Source organism: Lissotriton helveticus, chromosome 2_1 (assembly GCF_964261635.1).
Source record: "Lissotriton helveticus chromosome 2_1, aLisHel1.1, whole genome shotgun sequence".
In the NCBI taxonomy this organism is placed as follows: domain Eukaryota; kingdom Metazoa; phylum Chordata; class Amphibia; order Caudata; family Salamandridae; genus Lissotriton; species Lissotriton helveticus.
Window position 1 is genome coordinate 1,119,217,011 of NC_136059.1, and position 20,392 is coordinate 1,119,237,402.

The following is a 20,392-nucleotide window of genomic DNA, read 5'->3' on the forward strand; positions in this document are numbered from 1 at the left end:
GTCATTATCCTAATGTTGCTTAAAAAGGATTTGTTTGGCTGGAAATTAATTCTTATTAGTAAAGCCAACCCACTGTGTTATGTTTTGAAGCCTGAGTTGGTCTATCTCCAGATCAGCACTCTTAAAAATACCTACACCTCGTAGTCCCCTTTGTCTCATGTAACATTTTCACTATGTATGTGTGTTGTAAAGTGCTCCGACGCCCTACAGAGGCGCTATAAAACAAATGAAATACATGTGAGTGAGGGGCTATTGAGAGATGCAGGGCACTGTTGGAGGGTGATAGTGAAGTAATCATTGAGTTGTCCCAATAGAGAGTGTTCCAACCTGGTGCACTCCAAGGTAATTTTTTGCTATGCTTTAAAAGCTAATACAATTGAATGTATAATTAAAAATGTGCTGTAGAATGCACCATTATTGCTATTTGTTTCCATATTTTCTTTGAGGAAGAACCAACAAACCCTCCCTTATAGTGGGCAGACTCGCTCATTCCACTCCCTTGCTACACAACCTAGGGGGTGGATGGTGGGGGGGGGGGGGGGGGGGGCGTGGTCTGACAAAATCTGCCAGGGCTGCTTTGGGTTCCTAGTCCGGCCCTTATTGTCATAGCTAATAGATCAGCAAGACTTATCCATAGCTAATAGATCAGCAAGACTTATCCATAGCTAATAGATCAGCAAGACTTATTAGCTTTGCCAACGCCAGTTCTTTGGCTTTTGCTATAGAACGTGAAAGCCAACTAGCACTCTGGTCCAAGAGATTTTACAGTTTTGGCATCCATGCAATTTCAATATGAGTCTCGCTGGTTGGCACAATGGAAAATGACGCGATCCGTCGTGGGTCACCTTGTAATTTCTTGGAATCCTCCTGAAATCAATAGACTTCGCCCAGTGGAACAGAAATGGAAAGCCCTTGCAAACATCTTCTGCCTACCAAATTTCATTATGGATGGGTTTTGCACGTTTTCACTGCATATTTTTCCCACTGATAGTGCTTACAACACTGCTTTGCGCCACCTGATGGAAGACCTTGCTATGACAGAATATAAAAATTAAAACAACTCAGAGCGAATGACTAGGTAAATGCATTATTATTATAGTCTTATATCTGAACTAAACCGTCTCTTGACACAATGGAATAATTTATCATCTGCTCCAGCAAGGACATTCTCTGGCTTAATACAGTTTATGTGTAACCAATTAAACAACAACTGTGTTACCATAGACAATGACAATGACTTTATTTGTGTGATTAATAAAAACCAATACAAAAAGACAATCAATGTAAAAGAAATAGTTAAAATAGAATAATATTTCTTCAATTCCTAAAAACCACCATTTGGTGTTTTTTTTTTTTTAATGCAGTTAATATAGTTCCTTTTAATGCGGCAAAGCGAAGTTTCAGTGGAGGCCAGCCTGTGTCGGACCCTCCGCCAATTGGGTCCCGGGTAGTGCCAAGGTTGGCCTGTCCATAAGGGCTTGGTGGGCGTGATAAATAAACCTAGCAAAATTGGCCATATGCTTCACTGTGTCCAGCAACAATAACTGTTGAACTGCCTCATTTGCCGTCTGTGTCCCTAGTTGAAGAAGAATGGGCCCTAGGTAGTAAGGGCAGACTGGCAGCAGGGGGAGGGAAACATGGCAAAATGTGGGCCAGCGATTCCAGCTTGTAGTAGCAGAGGCGACACTCCGTAATGGCTGGTTTTACTTTCGCGGAGGGATACAGATATTTTAGGGGGAGCGAGTGTAGTCTGGCTGCTAGTATCCTATGTAGGGCTTGCCTCCCCACTGGCTGTGTGAGATGCGGTTTAAGGCCATGTGATGTATGAAGGGAGCTTTGGGTCTCATGAAAGCCTCCAGCTGACAGAGGTTCGATGTCCAGTATACGACAGCATGATCTTACTTGCTTTTTTATTGAAGTTTTAATTGTGGTGCACTTGATTATGTTGAGATCCCAATTCTCAATGGCTAAGTTCAGCAGTTCTTTGGCTGAGACAAGGCCAGTAGACCACGGGTTGCCCGGTTGTTGTAAGATTTTGTTTATAACAATCTTCATTGAGTTTTCTGGGCCCACGGTTGTTAGGTAAAAGTATTTTGCCAAGCTCGCCAGTTCTTCCAGGGATTGTCGATTGAGGTTAATTTCCAGCCGAATTAAAGTATTCCTAGTGCATGCTGGAAGACTAAATATTTTTTTATAAGCTGCACAGTGGATCTTTTCAAGGTCCTGCGCAAAGTTGCCTGGAAACGCCTGTATTGCATAATTAAGGGAAGGTAATAATTTTGCCCTCAAGACCAGCTGAATAGCCGTCGTTGTTGGGCTTTCTAAAACGGCATGAAGTTTACAGATGGCAAAGGTAACCATTTTTCCTTTCTGCTTAAGCTTGTGGCGGTGGACCCGTGAGCACCCAGTTTCGCTGAACCAAATTCCAAGATAGTTATATGTTTGTATACTATGCAGTGATAATGGGCCCAAACTCCATTTCATCCATTTCTTTTTCGGGTGGCGTCCAAAGATTACTATCTTGGATTTTGTTGGATTTGCGACCAGCTTCTTTTTAGCATTATAGTGTGAGAGTGCTGTTAGAGCTTTTTGGAGGCCGACTTTGGTGTGATCCAAGAGCACCAAGTCGTCTGCATATTGCATCAGCTGGATCTTGGTTCTCGCAATCCTTGGCGTCGCTAAAGTGGCTCCGTGCAGAGCACTACCCAAGTCCGCTGTATATAAGTTGAAAAGCAGCGGAGCAAGGACACAGCCCTGCTTTAGCCCATGATCTGTGTTGATTTTTGCGGCAGCAGATTCGCTTGAGAGTTTGACTCTTACCCAAGTTTGCGAGTACAGTGATGTGACGGCCTGCAGCAGTTTTCGACAGATGTTCCAGCTGGCCAGTTTCTTCCATGGGATGTTGAGTCTACCCCATCAAATGCTGCTGTGTAATCAATGAAGCAGGCAAAAAGCGGTTGATTGCCATGAGCCGTCGTTTGGTGTACTAAGTATGAGAGGGCGATGATGTTATCTAGGGGGGAAGCTCTTGCTCGGAATCCAGTCTGGTAAAAAGGAAGCAGATCTTCCTTGCTAACCCAGTCTGTTAGTTCATTCAGGAGAGTGCTTGCGTAAGCCTTGCCCTCAATATCCAGTAAGGCAATCATACGATAGTTCCTGGGGTCAGTGCTTGGCCAGTTTTTGTAAATTGGATGTAATAATGATCCTCTCCAGGAATCTGGGACAACTTCTAAGAGCCTACACTCTTCATTCAACTGTGCCAAATTTTCAGCCCAAAAGTTAATGTCCTCCCTAAAAAGTGAACCCGGGAAACCATTTGGACCAGGGGCTCCGTTATGGCGTATTTTTCTTAAAATGGTTCTTATTGCCTGTGTTCCTGGTGAGGTGTAAATGGCCACAGTATCCATTGTTCAGCTGACACTTCCCTTGGTTGATCCCCAAAGGTTTTTGAACTTTCTGTTATATTTGTCTTTGAGTCATGGGTGTAAAGGGTTTTTACATGGGTTACCCAAGTGCTTGCGTCGAGTGGGTTCTCTCTATTGGTGGTCCCATGGATTACTTTGTTTAAGTATTGCCAGAATTCTTGAGATTTGCTGGGTGCAAGCAGCTCGGAGATCTTCAGCCATTTTGCCTCTGTGAGTTCGCGTTTAACCTGCCAGACCAATGTTGTGTGGCTCTTAGCCGCTAGTTTTAGTTCTTTTTTTGCAGATTCAGATCTAGTTGCTTGAAAGGCCCTGCGTTTGAAATTCAGTTGTCTGGAGGATTTCTTAATTGCTGGTTGATGTCCCAATTTATATGCAGAGTTACCTTGAGTTCTATCGATGTTGCTAGTGATGCTGCTCCCCCAAAGCTGAGATGCTAATTCATATGCCAGTGAGCCCCATTCCCCTATGCGACCCTTGTTGTTATGGCCTGTCTGCCAGCCTTTCCATGTTGCTTTCCATGAGGCAAACTTATGAATCGGGAGGGGCCCCCATTTTATTCTTCTAAGGAGACTATATAGCTCTTCTCCCTTTGTGGCTCCAATGCAGCGAAGAGTGTGACGTTTCTTCCCACTAATGGACAACTCTAAGGTTAGAGCTGCATTGTTGTGTTACCATAAAGCAACATATACATGCCTGTCAGAAAATAATCATTTTGTTGAACAGCAGAAATGGTAGCCTTCAGAAACAATGTACCGAAAAAATATCTTGCTCCTGTCTGAAAGATGGAATAAAATATATTATTGGGAACACAGTGTCAGCACACATGCTTCCTGTTTCCTTTACAATATGAATAGGGGTGCCTATGTCCCATGATTAACGCTGCCAACAGGTATGCGCACCATTTGGGTGTCTAAATATGCGCACATAGTATACTTTAACAGCCAAAGAGGTCTTCAATTAATGTCAGAATAAATATGTGCAAGTACACAGTGCCCCTTATTTCGAGTGGCCTCTTCATTCCGATTTGGTTAGAAACAGGAATTTTCAGTATTACTGTACGTGTTACATGAGACAAATGTATTGGGTCAAACCACATGTCCACAGAATAGATGTCGAACTTTGGATTTTTGAGCAGAAATCCATGTGGTAACACGAATTTCAGCAGGGGGGCATGGCCAGCTGCACAGCAAGATGGCCGCATTGTAAAGAAATCCAGCCGGCTACTCTGCTGAACCCCTTCCTCTGCATTGCTGTGATGTGCCAAGAAACGCTGCCCAGCCACATGTCTTATGCTGGAAGACTGGGACACAGATTTGCAGAGTGAGCGAGCCATGGAGTGCCCTGCAACCCGCACTGAAATATGAAAAAAAGAGGGGGCTGTGGATAGTAAATACCAGGTGTTCCTAATGGAATAGCTCCAATTAGGAGCAAGAGCCCTCACACACCCCGAAGGGTGTCATGCTTCATCATGCGGCAGCTCCTCGTTAGACCGGCCCTGCAATGCCCAACGGGCCTCACAGGGGGCTCTTTGCCGGAGGTCTTCTCTAGTTGCCGATGTGAAGCTGAAAAAACAGTGTGGAGGCGTATGTATAGTGAGTAGAGATGAGGGTACCTGTGCTATGAGTAAAAACAACTGACTAAAAAGTTGTGGCTGAAGAGGGGAAATTATACCTGCTTAAGCTCAGAGTGATATGTGTGGGGTGAAGATGGTCAACGTGTTTCATGCCCTAAATCGTCCAGTTGGATCTTGGCATTTCATCAGGACCGGAAGACCCTCATCTACTCTAGAGGGGACGGTATGGGTATGTTTAATAAAGGTCACGTCCCCAGCAGTCTGAACTCTTGTCGTAGTCCTGTGTGAAAGTAAAAGCTTAGGAAAACAAGGAAAAGTGAGGTATACCTTCTGGAGAACACCTAGAAGAGGGGGTTATTATGGCCCCAACTGTGACGTCCAGAGTACTCACAAAATGACGAGGAAGGAAGAACTCAGCTGGAGGTCCTCCGAAGCGTGGGGCCTACTTGCGTCTGGACATCACCGGAGATGTCCATGTCGACCATCTTCACCCCACACTCATAGCACAGGTAACCAGCGAATAAAATAGTTCACATAAGGGAGTGGTCTCACTTCCAGAGAGCGCAGACAGCTAAGGCAATCACATCTACTTGGAAATGTTCTGCCTATGGAATATTATGCCTGGTTGAGTAGGCTGGTGGTACAGTTAGTTTGTTCAGTCCATGGGTAAAGGAAGCTTTACGCTAACAAAACGCAACATTGTTTCATGTGTAGCTTACAAAAGTGTGAATCTTCTGCCTAAATCAGGATGGTTTGCATGTAAACTCTAAATGCGCTCAAATGTACTCATGATAGACCTGGTAAAAATATATGTGCAGGCTTAAGATCTGATATCACTTCTTGTGATGCCACTTCCTGTGGTGTCAATTCCTGTGATCCTGTTTGTGATGTCACGCGCCATGATGTCACTCACCGTGATGTCACTTGCATACTGCCTAACGAGGTTATTCCCCCAACTTCTTTTTTTAGGACTTGTGCCCTGGATATATGATTGAATTGAGGGGGGGGGCAGAAAAGGGAAGTTGGATGCCTTGCTTTGACACACAACCTCACAAATTTCTCACTCAGATAGTAGCTTTTGGAGTATTCTTTGCTAGTTGGTTACAGTTCTTTCTTTTTGACTGTATGCTTGTTACCCTTAATAGTTTGGGCCAGAATGCTATTGCATCTCTGACCTGGAATGATTGAGTTGCCATCTCTTGCAGAACACATGCCCTTCTTTACTATACTGCTCACCACACGTGTCGAACTGAAGCTTAGGACTGCCTTCTGATGGGAGGGTGGAGGCCTGATCGCCACACTAATGGCACTTAGGTTAAATACAGCTTTGTCACTTGGTATGCCCAAGGGCTGGGTTCCATGTGGAAGTGACACAAAATACTGCAATACTTATGGCGTAAGGGAGTAGACATTACATTCCTTCAGGAGACACATCTAGCGGGTGAGGAGATACCCAGAATTCACAGTAGATGGAGGCACCAGTCACACACTACATTTTCTCTTACACACAGAGAACATTGATATGGGTTCAACTGGGTACACAGATCAAACAAATCACTGATGCCGCTGCCACCAATCAAAACCGATAGGGCAGCTGGGGGAGGAGGGGCATGGGACAGTAAGGGGACGGAGAGGAAGGGTTGGGAAATAATAAGAAAAATCAATTACACGCTGCTCCACATTGCTCCTGCTTTTCCTCTAAAAGTGGATGGGCCTAGTGGCACAGGCTCCCTACCCAATTCTGCATGAGAGCAGCGCCTAGATTGATCTGAGCAGCCTCGTTTGCCATTCAGACTGTACTTGGGAGCCTGTGGGGTTTCTCCAACTCAGATGTGGAACATAGCCGGGTTAGAGAAACAAGTGCGCATGTCAGTTGGCCGGCCTTAGACGCTAGCCAAACTGACATGCACCCTTATAAGTGCACAGTACTCCTCTCTGCCATGGTTCGGCCCCACCCCTCCTTTTAGACGTAAGCAGTCCAGACAGAAATAAATAAAACAATAATCACAATGTGTTATTATCATTTTATTTATCAACCTCTGGTAGTGGGGTGATTATCCTCCGCCATTGCGGAGGAGAGGCTCCTGCAAATCACTGTGCATATAGTCAAAGAAGGCCGCTATGTCCTGCTGGGTAGTCTCTCCACCCAAAACATAGGGCAGGCTAACGCCACTTTTGTCAGCTGATGTGGGTTGACCTATAATCCAGGGGGGCCTTGATAGGCCGACACTGCCATTGGCAGATGCACCCTTGGTAAAACTAGCCGGTTTCCAAGCATGGGCGGGGAACTGGAGCTTAGTTGATATCTGGAGATTACAGAATGGGGCAAACCAGGTTTACATTTTTTTATTGCTGGGTCTACGACCTACATATCCAGCTGGAAAAGCCTGTGTGTACGTGTGACCTAATTAATGTAGTGATGCATGTCCAATACTTGGCCTGTACTGAAGGAGGCTCAGAAAGGGTTGGAGAAGGAGCTAATGGTCGATGTTGACCTATTGGTCAGACCCAAAATAGCTGTTGAGAGGGAAAATTATGCAACTATATTAGAACGGCAGTGAATACTGAATCTGTAAGACTACCTGCATACTAAGCACGCAGAAGGTGGTAGGGCGGGTAGGATACTGGCTTGGCTGACCCAGCCTACTAACCGTGGCCATCCAGTCACCCTCATTAGGAACGTGACAGGAGATATAGTGTTTGCCCAGAGCGATATCCATGACTTTTTTGTCATCTACTACCGCAACTTATACATGGAGCAACAGCAGGTACCGAGGTAGGAGATAGAAGCCTTCATGGACAGTGTACCTTTGATCCACCTGGGGGACCTCGAAGGTGCAGCGCTGGGAGGACCTATCAGGAGGCTGGAAATCAAAGACACAATAGCAGAACTGGCAGGTGGTAAAACTCTGGGGATGGATGTCCACCCAACTGAATTTTATCATAGGTATACAGCACATCTTGCGCATAAACCAGCTGTGATGTATGCGAGAGCCCGAGAGACTGGCTTCGCGCTGAACACTACCAGGGAAGCTCCCATAGTGTCCTTTCACAAACCCAAGGGTGATGCCCTCGTTGTGTCCTCTTGCAGACCATTATCTAATGCTGAATACAAACTATAAAATCCTTAGTAAAGTGTTGGCCACACCTGAATGCGCTGGTCTATCACAACCAGAAAGGCTTCATTCTCCAACACAGCACTTCCCTTAATATCAGACGACTGTTCAGAGTTCTGGGCAACGACCCAGCACAATATCGCGCCACAGCACTGATACTTTCTATATACCTACGTAAGGTATTTGATAACTTGGATTGGTGGTACTTGAGAGCGGTTATGTGCCACGTGAATTTGGGTCCTGGTTGGGGCTAGTAAATCACTCTGCTTTACTCTTCCACCACAGAGGAACATAGCAGAGCTGTCCTTTGTCTCGGATACACTTTGTGCCAGTGGTGGAAACCTATACCTGCGTTGTGAGGATGAAGGGAAGAGGGAGATGTCTACTGTTACAAGACACTGTACACATTGTCTCACTATATGCACATGACCTCCAAGACACAAAAACAGGAGTCCCTTGGAGCATTGGGATCCTGAATACCTTGGGGAAAGTCTCTGTGCTACACACTAACTAGAGCAAATCTTGTGCTTTCTGGTATCCACTGAGTTCCGAGGACCCTTGCGGCTTAGTCCCCAATAGAATTTTGATTGGGCTCACCGAGTCCTCCAATACAAAGGGCTCAAAATGTATCATTCCAGAGTGGAAACGAGGGAAGAGAGCCTTGGAGAGGTTCTAGGAGTTTACGAGGCATAGTGGCATTCTGGTGATCCCTTAAACTCCCAATTATGTCCAGAGTTGCGCTGTCTAAAAAGGTGGTCGTATCACGAGTCCTATACTTTTTGTGAACCTGCCCCTATGAATACTACAGAGTTGGTTCAGGGAACTATAATTCCTGCTATGTAACATGTTCTGATATGGAGGCAGATATTGGATCTCACTGGAGGTACTAAGACATCCAGTTGGGATGATAAGGCTGGGAGCATTGAATTATTAAATATATTTCTTATCAGCACAACTACAGTGGCTGGGTAGATGGATGGCCAAACATCATAGAGCAGATCTAGGTGAAGTGGGGGACCCGTGCAAATGAAGGGCCGTTGTACCACTGTTACTGGGAGAACAGCTGAGGGTTGAGCAGAGCACTGAACTATTTTAGAACATTGGAATGTTGGGAGCTCCATTGAAAACAATGGAGTGCTCCGGGTTTATAATGGCTGGTATAAGCCTGGAGCTCCATCATTCCAATGTTTCTTTGTTCACAGCTCTGGCTGTGAACAAAGGCTTCAAGGAGCCTGAGGGGATTCCAATCCCCTCACGCTCCCATAATTCTTTGTTCTTTTTTGTTAGAACATTCTACCCTTTAGTGGCAAAATGTTCTAAAAGCCTTATAGCCATTCGTATCTGGGCTATACCGGCTATTAAAGTCTCTCTCCCTTGTTAAAGGCCCTCGCCTTCAGCTCCTGCCTGCCCTCGCCTTCAGCTTGGGCCTTTAACGGTGGAGAGGGCCTTTAATAGCCAGTATAGCCCTCTACGGCGGGCTATAAGGCTATATTGATAGCCCTCTGCTGCTGGCAAACGTTGGACCGGAAGACACGCCTCTGCCCATTGTATGCACCTGCCCTGGCTGTGGAGGGTGTACACACCCCTGGCGCAGGATTCTTCACAGAATGCAGGATGCGGGTGGACCAAAGCAGTGCTCAAAATAGAAGGAGATGGCTGTGCAGACGGCAGGACTCACAACCTACATGAACTGGTCAGGAATGAAGGCCCACCCATGGCGGAATTCCTGTCAGACGCTGCACTGATGAGGTGGTGTTAGAAATGGGGGTCTCTAGTTGGCAATGGTTTGCACCTTTGTCCAAGTAGGGACCATCATTCCTAGTCAGGGTAAGGGGGATACACTTCTAAAATAACTCCTGCTCACCCCCTTGGCAGCATGGCACGAGCAGAAAGGCTTATTTCAGAGGCAGTGTGTAAAGCATTTGTGCACACATACAGTAACACAGTGAAACCACACCAGTTTAGAAAAATACGTAATCTTTATCTAAACCAAACAAGACCAAAACTAGAAAAAAAAATCCACATTACAGTAATCAAAATGTAATCCTTAGAAGGCAAAAACAGTTCTGTTTATAGAAAACTATAGATGTGACACTTTCAACAAAAAGTACCTTTGATGCGTCAAAATCATAAACAAAAACAGCTGCAAGGAAGGTGATGCATCGGTTCCTTATACCCAGTGAAGGTGATGTGATGGTTCCTTACTCCAGGGGAGGTGATGCGTCGGTTCCTTACGGGCAGGCAGGGGAGGGGATGCGTCAGTTCCTTACTGAAGGGGAGGCGATGCATCAGTTTCTTAGTGTGCGAGGAGGCGATGCCTCGGTTGCTTACTGCGGCTCCGGTGTCCTTATAGACTTGGAGCCCCAGTGCGATGTGTGGGGATCAGGGATGCGTTGGTCTCTCCAGCTGCGGTCCCACGATGCGTTGGTTCTTGTAGCCACACAGCAGGGACTGCGTAGGAATGGGTGCAGTGATCTCGAAGATCTGTGCATGGGATTCAGAGTGCAGGATTTCTCCAACCGTGGACAGGCGGTGCATCAGTTTCTTCAGTGGGACAGAAGCAATGCAGCGGAAACGGGTAATAATAATAAAACCATTTGTAGAGCGCATGGTTACACTATAACAGTGTGTCCCCGCGCTATGGAAGCAGACCATCTCGCAAGCAAGACCTACCTAGTACCACAAGGGGAGAAAAGGAATAATGCGGGACTTAGGTTCAAGGGAATAGGTAAGTTTTCAATTTAAGTCAAAATCTCGCTTCCGATGGTTCCATTCGAAGTTCCATCTCTTACAGGCTAGATATCTGAACGAGCGACCTCCCATTCGTGATTTGAAAATGCGGGGAACCTGAAACAGCATGCTCCCTAATGATCTCAAATTGCGGCTTGGGCAATGGATCGTTAAAAGCTTTTGAAGATAACTTGACTTCAGAACAGGAGGCAAGTTCCACTTCAAGCCCTTGGAGATCTTCTTCAAGCAGGATACACAGCACACAGCAAAGTCTTTATCCTCTTTTTGGCAGAAACAGCTACTGCAGGCCAACCCTAGACAACACACAGCAAATGGGCAGTACTTCTCCTTCAGCTTCCCCAGCTCTTCTCCATGGCAGAGGTTCCTCTTGAGTCCAGAAGTAATCTAAAGTTCTGGGGTCTGGGCCCCAAAATTTATACAGCATTTCTCTCTGTTCTCTGGTGACAGAGAGGCTCTGTGCTCAGTCAAAACCAGTTCTGTCCTCTCTGGTCCAGCTTCCCGGCAGGAAGTGGAGACAGCCTTGTGTAAGGCAGACCAGGCCCATTCAGGTGAAAGGAAATCTCTCCCCCTTACTCTAAATGCAGCCCAGGTCTATTCAGCCCAGCTCGGACTCACCCAGGAAAGGCAAGACACACCTCTACCCCCGCCCCCCAGTGGCTGTCTACAGTGAATGCACATCTCCTGCCCTTGTCACTCTAAAGCCAGACAGCCAATTCACAAACCAGCAGAGGCACACAGGATGGCTAAGCAAGAAAATACCCACTTTCTAAAAGGGGTATTTTAAAACACAGAAAATAAAAATCATCCGTACTAAAAGATGTATCAATATATTCTGAGTTCAGGCATACTAAGCTTCATGTTCCTATCTTGTCCCAATGGGAAGTTATATTTATAAGATCTTATAAATGAACTCCCATTCTATCCTATGGGTCAGATAGCCTTTCAATAGTGAAAAACGAAATTCACTGTAGTTCACTATCAGCACATGTTACACACATCAAAACATTTCCTACCTTTCACAGACACTGCACCCTGCCCACAAGAGTACCTTAGGCCTACCTTAGTGGTGACTCACATGTAAGAAAAGGGAAGGTTAGGGCCTGGCAAGTGGGTGCACTTGCCAGGTCAACATGGCAGTACCAAACTGGGCACAGACACTGCAGTAGCAGGTCTGAGAAACTTTTGCAAAGCTGTTTGAGTGGGGGATGCAATAAGTTCTACGGGCCTACTAGCAGCATTTGACTTACAGGCCCTGGGCACACACAGTGCACTGTACTAGGGACTTAGTAGTAAGTCAAACAAGCCAATCATGGAAACACCAATTCATGTTCACAATTTATAGAGGGAGCACTTCCACTTTAGCACTGATCAGCAGTGACAAAGTGCCCAGAGCATGTAGACCAGCAAAAACGAAGTTCAGCACACAGAAAAAACAGAGGAAAAAATACAGAGGAAAACCATGCCAAGGAGCCAGGTGCAACAGGTGAAAGCATCCCCTCTGGGCAACGGGTCCATTGGAACCACTTATGCACTACCTGCTGAAGACACTACTGGCCTTCGACGGATGCAGATTAATCTCGAGGATATATCAAACTACCTGGTCCATGGTAACAAAGAAATTACTAGCACTACAGCCCAGACAAGAAACTGAACTGATTAGACCATTCAGAAGGAAAGAATAGGAACAGTCCCTGGAGAGGGTCACAAGACATGGCATAACAAACGCTACAAATACACGCAATCTAATTACCTGCAACCCATATACCTTACTCCACATAGACTAAATGTTCTGCTGCAATTGGACTCCATAGTCTTCCCGCATTTTGCCCTGACAGACGCTGACAGTTTTTAGATGGTGTGGACTTTCCTATTATAATAGGATTTTGGAGTAAGGTGTCGCTAGACCTAGCCAGAATGAGAACATCCTTAATAGTACGAAGAGCATGTATTGCTACATACAACTTGTCTGTAATTTGCACAGCAATGGTGAGCTACGTAAGTATGAAAGGCTCTGCATCTTTGTACCTGACTACGAGAATGTTTGTTGATTTATCAAAAGCGAACACAAACATGTTAAACAAGCATTAGCAAAGTCAATAGGTCTTGCCTATACAAAAGGTATTGGATTTGGCAATATGTTTTTTCCATGTTGTACACTAGAGTGGCTGCTGTTGAGCATGGTGAAAAGTTAGTGGCATGGAGTGTCCTAGAGTGGAGTGGGTGAGGAATAGTGTCGTAGTCTCGATTTGTTTGAATGGAGTGTTGTAGAGGGGAGTAGGGGAAGAAGAGTGTTGTAGAATTGAGTAGAGGGGAGTAGAGTTCAGTGGCAGAGAGTGTCATAGAGTGCAATGTCGTAGAGTGGCGTGCAATAGGGTGAAGTGGATTGGAGTAGATTGGGGTGGATTGGATTTGGGTAGATTGGGGAAGAGTGGGTTGGATTGAGTCGAGCGGTGTGGTTTGGACTGGGTGGACTGGATGCAGTGGATTGGAGTGTGGCAAATTGAAATGGGTGAGATGAATTGGATTGGGGTGGACTAGAGTGAGGTGGATTTGATTACAGTAGGGTGGTTTGCAGTGAAGCAAATTATAGTGGAGTGGAGGCGGTGGATTGGACTGGACTAGAGGGGTGGATTGGATTGGAGTGGGGTGGATTGGATTGAGGTGGTATGGATTAGAGTGGTGTGGACTGGACAGGAGTGGGGTGGAATGGATTGGAGTGGGGTGGGGTGGATTAGAGTGTGATAGTCTGGATGAATTGGATTGAGTGGGGTAGGCCGAATTGGGGTGGGTGGCTTGGATTGGGGTAGAGTGGGGTTGATTAGAGTGGAGTGGGTGGATTGGAATGGGGTGGGGTGGGGTGGATAGAAATTGGGTGGGGTGGATTGGAGTGGATTAGACTGGAGTGGGGTGGACTGGAGAGGGATGGACTGGAGTGGGGTGGAATTCGGTGGGGAATTGGATTGGCGTGGGGTGGATTGGAGTGGAGTAGAGTGGATTGCAGTGGGTGGATTGGAATGGAGTCTTGTGGATTGGATTTAGGGGGATGGATTGGATTGAGGTGGATTGGGGTGGGGTGAACTGAATTGGGGTGGGGTGGATTGAATTGAGGGGGATTGGACTGAGCTGGGGTCGATTGGAGTAGGGTAGAGTGGATTTGGCTGGATTGGGGCAGATTCGATTGCGATGAGGTGGATTGGATTAGAGTGGTCTGGATTCGATTGGATTGGGGTGAGGTGAGGTGGATTGGATTAGGGTGAGGTGGATTGGATTGGAGTAGGGTTGATTGGAGTGGGGTGGATTGTTTGGGAGTGGAGCAGGTTTTTTTAGATTGGAGTGAGGCACATGGTTTTAGATTGGAGTCAGGCAGATTGTTTTGTATTGGAGTGGGGCAAATTGGACTGGGGCAAATTGCTTTCGATTGTAGTGGGGCGGATTGTTTTGGATTGGAGTGCAACAGATTGTTTTGGATTAGAGTGGGGTGGACTGGATCGGAGTGGGGTGGATTAGAAGTGGAGTAGATTCGGGAGGGAGTAGTGGATTGGATTGGTGTGGATTGATTTGATATGGGGTGGGTGGATTGAATTTGAGTGTGGTGAATTATGGTGGATTGGAGTGGGGTTAATTGGGATTGAGTAGGTGGATTGGGGTGAGGTGAATTGGACTGGAGTGGGTCAGGTTTGAGTGGGACAGACTGGAGAGGAGCAGATAGGAGTGGGCAAATTATTTTTAAGTGAAGTGGGGCAGATTGCTTTGGACTGGAGTGTAGAACATTGGAGAGGGGTGGATTGGAATGGGGTTGATTGTTTTGGATTGGAGTGGGGCAGATAGGAGTAGCCCAATTGTTTTGGATCTGACTGGAGTGTGGAAGACTGGAGTGGAGAAGATTGGTGTGGGACAGATTGTTTCGGATTGGAGTAGATTGGATTGGGGCAGAATGGAGTGGGGCTGATTGTTTTGGATTGGAGTGGGACAGATTGTTTTGGATTGAGTGGGGCAGATTGTTTTGGATTGAGTGGGGCAGACTGTTTTGGTTTATGAGAGAGTAAGATTGGAGTGAGGCAGATTGAAGTGGGGGAAGATTGTTTTAGATTGGAGTGGGTGAAACTGTTTTGGATTGGAGTGGGGTGAATCGGAGTGGGGCAGACCGGAGTGGGGGGTTGGAAGGATTGCAGAGTGGTGGATTGGATTGAGGTGAGTGCTTTGGATTTGAGTGGGGTGAGATGGATTGGATTGTTCTGGGGTGGATTTGATTGAGAGGGGTGGACTAGTGTGGGATGAGGTGGGGTGGATTGGCGTGGAATGGAGTGGGGTGAAGTGGCTTGGGGTGTTCTACATGATTATGTGTTACAGCATCATTTTACACATGAAAAAGAAACAATTTAGCTTTGCAATAAAATAATCCTCATCCTTTGAGAACAGTGCCCATGAGCAAAAACAAAAGAAAACATGAGAACAAAGTTAGAAAAGAAGACTTGGCAAAATACAAGAAAGTTAACTATAAAAAAGAAATCTTTGCAATTTTATTTGTCCTTTTTGCCAGTCCTGCCCCTTCTTTTTGCAGGGCACTAAAAGATAAACAGAACCAAATAGTACCTCAGTCACGCCTGGAGTAGCGGACAGGTACTGATTACGTTGAATCAATCAGTACTTGGTCCCTGCTCCACAGAGAGGAACGGAAATGATGTTAGGCCTGCATTCACAAATTATGCGGCTGTAAAGTAGAGTGCCATGCAAGCCAAGGAATGCTAAGCAATGGGCAGACTCCAGGCACTTTTTGTTAACAACATCGCATGCTCTTGCAGGCTCAACCTTGAAAAAACACAGAGCTCTGCATGTTATTCCCATTCCAAATGTTAAGCTCATAATTGCCCCTAAAAAGTCCATTAAAACTGCTCTGTATCTGTAAAACTATGTACTTTAAGACCATGACTTTTCACATGATCACTAGCAATAGATGTGGGCGAGCCTTTGAGGGTTCATTCTAGATAATGTGTGTGGCTCTGCTTGAGTTCCTTTTATATCCTTGAGTCCAAAACGAGCCGATCCTTCCTGAGGCTTCTGTCTGCCATGGATGCTTTTTAGCTAGTGAAGCAAACTTAGTACCCTCCATTCCCCCCACCGCCTCTGCGCCAGAGGTGCTGCCCAGCCATGGTGGCGGAAGTAAAGACTTTCGGTAGTGCATGAGAATTGTAAAAGAGGTGTGTTATGTTGATCATTTTTCAAATTGTTACTCTCGGACCACTTTCACAGCACTCCACCGGGTCTTGATGATTACCCCAGTTCAAAAATGCAAAAGCGCCTAGATGGCATAATGAAACGTGAGCCCCTCCCCCCCTTGCAAAATGCATGGAGGGGACCCCCAAAGCTCCGGACCCAGCCAGGAGCTCTCGGGCCCGCCCATGCACAGGTGGCTGCAGGAACTATTGCAACGCCACTGGATGCCTTCAACACTGCCTAAAAAGTATGTAGCCTATTTCTGCACTTGTGCTTCAATCAAGACTTGTCACTTCCCCTGGCTCTTCTTTTGTTTTATTAATATGTGTACTTGCATTGACTGAGCCATAAAAGGCTTATGCCTCTCTTGAAATCGGTCTCTTTGTTTAGACAAGGGATGTCAGCTATAGCAACTTTAGCACAGAGTGCCCTGCCTTTCCTTAACTTGTGCTTTTATCTAGAAAGACTTCCTAAATCAACTTGATTTACCATGCAACATATGTTTTTATTTAACACAGTCCGGTGAAGTGCCCCCTCAAGCAATTAAACCCAAAGCATTAATATTTGATGTAAAATTGGAGAGGTGTTCCTCTAGTGGTGAATTGTACAATACGAAATGGGGAATTCTGGGTTCAATATTGGCTTCCCCACTTGACCAAATTGTGTGATCTTATGCAAATACTTTATTTCACTGTGCTTCTCTTTTCTTCATCATCACAATTGAGAACAACACCAAAAAATAAAACAGTTTAGGATGTGTGGTGCATTAAACCTCTCATGCATATGATTTAATACACTATAATGAAAAGTTATGCCATTATAGAGCTGGCACATAACAAATTACTTGCCTTTTAGTTCAATTCTGCTGTTGTTGTCATGGATGGAGCAAGCGTAGCACCCTCTATTCTCCCCACCACCTCTGCACCAGATGTGCTGCCCAGCAAGGAGGTGGAAGGGAACACTTCTTGGAGCATTGTAAAGTTGCTTGGAGAGGGGCATTATTTTAATGATTTTTAAACAATTTCTGTTCGACCACTTTCCAACCACTTTCACAACAAGGGTGCTTACCTTGTGGTCAGGATTGTTTCTGCACAGGAAGTTATACGTTCCTGCACAAAAACTATTTTTAGAGGCTTTTTCATCTCTGTATGTGTGCTACAGGATTCAAAGAGAAACTAAAGATATTTCTCCTTGTTACGCCAAGGTTAGGTAGGCGCAACATTTTGGCTCAACCCCAGCCAGGTTTACTCACTTCACAGGGTAACGCAAGGCAGAGCAAGACACAACCTTATGTTTCTTTGCAGATGAAAATATTGATTTGCGTAGCTTTGTAAATGTCTCTTTGGCACTTCCGTTGCGTTTGGACGATTTGCATGATGAAAGGACAATTCAAATGCTTAGTAAATATGGCTCTTGGTGTATTGCTCTTTCTTATGAAAGAGATAGAATGTTTGTAAATGCAAAAATACAATTAGAATCTCTAGTACAAAATTAAGCATACCAAAAAGCACTTATTTGTTGCACAACGATTGTAGAATCAGTTCAATGCAAGTCAGATTTAAAAAACGCTGTAGCTCAGAATGTGTAGAAACATGCAGAGAGATTATATGCTTCCTATAATCACCTAAAGCGTGGAAAAATAAAAATGTTGGCATAAATCCCCTTTCTGCTTATCACTGTTAATTCTAGAAAACAGAACAGAAGAAGGAAAAGCCACATATTGTTAATTGTTTTTGAAACTGCAGCTTTTATTATGTTCTGTGACCTGGCTTTCCACTTGACTGCTTGCTCTGGGAACAGGCACTATGACATCAGAACTCAACTGTAATAAGTTATTACAGTTGAGCAGCAATGTCAGTTCTTCATTACAGACGACTGGGTGCGTCACAGGTCACCTGTCATAAGAAAATTAGAGAAAGTCTTTTATAGAAAGAGTGCAGGTTCCAAGATATTATATTCACTTTTTAAAATAATAATAAGGTCTTTCTCATATTTTCGCATTAAGTTTATTGCGTGATTTACATTCAAGATATTTCGATGGCTCAAATTGTGCTTAGGAACTTGGAGTGAAGTCAATTGGGTTAGCCCTCCCCTAATATTTTTTGGGTTTGCCCCCTTCTAAATAATAATGAGGGCAAGGGACTGAATAAATATGCCACATAGAAGAAATCCCCATAGAATACCACAGAGAAATAAATATGGTAGAGAACAGGCATACAAGAGTTGGCCTGCACAGAGTAGGATGTCTATTTTGATCATTTAGCTTTGGACAATTCATCCTCAGGCAGGTTTCAATCCTGCCTTTGATTGTATAGGAGTGATTGAGTTGAATGCAATTCAATGTCTGGTGAGGGGGTAAGGCCAGTGAAGTGTAGGTTCTACAGTCTGTGTATATTGTTTTGGTGGTAGTGAACATTTTACTTGTGGCTGTTTGCTGCACATTAGTGTATACAATTCTGTCAGTACCCCACAAACTTCTGGGATGTCTAAAGCATGCGGCTCGCGCCGCACAATCCAATGACCAACTCCCCGCCTTCTCCTTGAGTATTTTGCAAACAAGGTACTCATTTTTCTGTCTTTTCCAAGTTCTTGTGATATATTTCAACTTTATCTGGAAATTTACACCACAAATGCCAGATCTGAACTCTTTGAACCTCGAGTTATGTTCCCTCTCATAATCTGTGCTTATTTTGTTGAGGTGGTTGCAGGTGGTAGGCACTGGCTCTCGTTTTTTGGGACTACTTCTTACTTTTCATTAGAGTTTGGCATAAAGAAAAAGAGACAGATGCAGAAAAGAGAGGCAGAGGAAGCAGAGACGTTTTAAGGGATGGGCAAAGTGATCATCGGCCCAGGGCCTCCAGCCTTTCGGGGGTGGTCCTTATAGAGCCAGCTCTGTTCTGTAGAGAGTCCTGCCCTGATCTTATACAGATTATTTTAAATACTGTTTTCTTTAATTTATTTTTAATGTGAGTGATAGGCAACATCCATAAAAAAGGACTGCACATTTGAGAAATGGGGGGGTCACAAATATTATTTGCAATCATATTAGTGAGTGGATGCTGCATTATAATATTGAAAAAACACCTCATTAGCCATGTGAACAGATTTAGGATTTGGAACAGTGTGTCTGTGCATTGTCAGTGTCCTGGCCAAAGAGGGCATGAAAAAGTAGTGGTGGTCTGTGCAGGTAAGCGCGGTGAGGCGGGAGAGGGGGAAATCGACGGAGGGCGGAACAGGGAAAATTAAATAAATAAATAATTCCTATTCCCTCATCTGTCGACGTCCCTCCCGCCCCGCCCACCGCGCTTTTACGCATGCTGCTGTAGAGCTAAAACTGGATCATAAATTCAAAGGTGTTCAGAAGAGGGACCCCCAAAAAACCTTTGGCCAAGGGCCCCGAAATCCTTAAGATGTCCCTGTGAGGAAGTAGAGATAAAAAATAACCTGCTAGATCAAATTTTAAAAATGCTCGAAGATTAAGGCAGTGGGAAACAAAGACGAGAGGTAGAATCAAGACTAGGCAGACTTGGTATTCAGCTAGGGGAGCGCCTGTGAGTGCCGACAGTGGGCCCTGGAGAAATACTCCCCTGAGCCATACAGATAGTGAGATAGACAGACAGACAGACAGCCCTCTTTCTCTCTCGCTATCTCTCTCTCATCCTGTCGCTCCTGTGGATTTTTTGTTGTTAAACACCTCCCTCTAAATGTGTGCTCTCACACGAACCTTATCAGTTTTCTAGGCAATTACTAACATGTATGTTATTGTAGTTGTTCCAATAGTGTTTCTATCTGTCAGATTTCGTTGCCTCACACAACGCCGATCAGTCTTCTGCTGACTCGCTAGCCCTCGTGTTTAACATTATATTTCCGTTCCACATTTCGGTATAAAGAGTGTGCACCTTCACACGACACTAAACTGCCTGTCTGTGCTCTTTTCAGGAGAGCTGACGGGCTTTAAACTCCTATGGCGTTCATGTGGAGGACAATTCTGTTTAAATAATCCCCCGCCATCTAGAGTTGCATTTTAAGACAGCCTTCTTGGAGAAAATTGGAATCGGCTTCGGTGTTGAATGAATTATGTTAAAAGTGAAGAATGTTGGATATCTGCTGGCGTACTTTTGAACAGCCTCAAGGGCTTGATGTCAAGTTTACAGCACATTATTTAAAAATGTTTTAAGTATGTCTGGAATAAACAATACTCCAACAACGATCAATAACTAATATTTAGAGGAAAATTAGGGATAAACTATTTCCCTAGATGTAAAAATCTGGAAAGCACGTGCTTAATGGCTATATTCGTTATTTCCAGCTCC

The 20,392-nt window shown here is 45.0% G+C and overlaps 1 protein-coding gene across 2 annotated transcripts in view; it reads left to right on the top strand.

The window, feature by feature from the left end:
- PRSS12 (serine protease 12) overlaps window positions 1-20,392 on the top strand; it is a 641,810-nt gene that overhangs the window by 176,158 nt on the left and 445,260 nt on the right. The window lies entirely within an intron of this gene.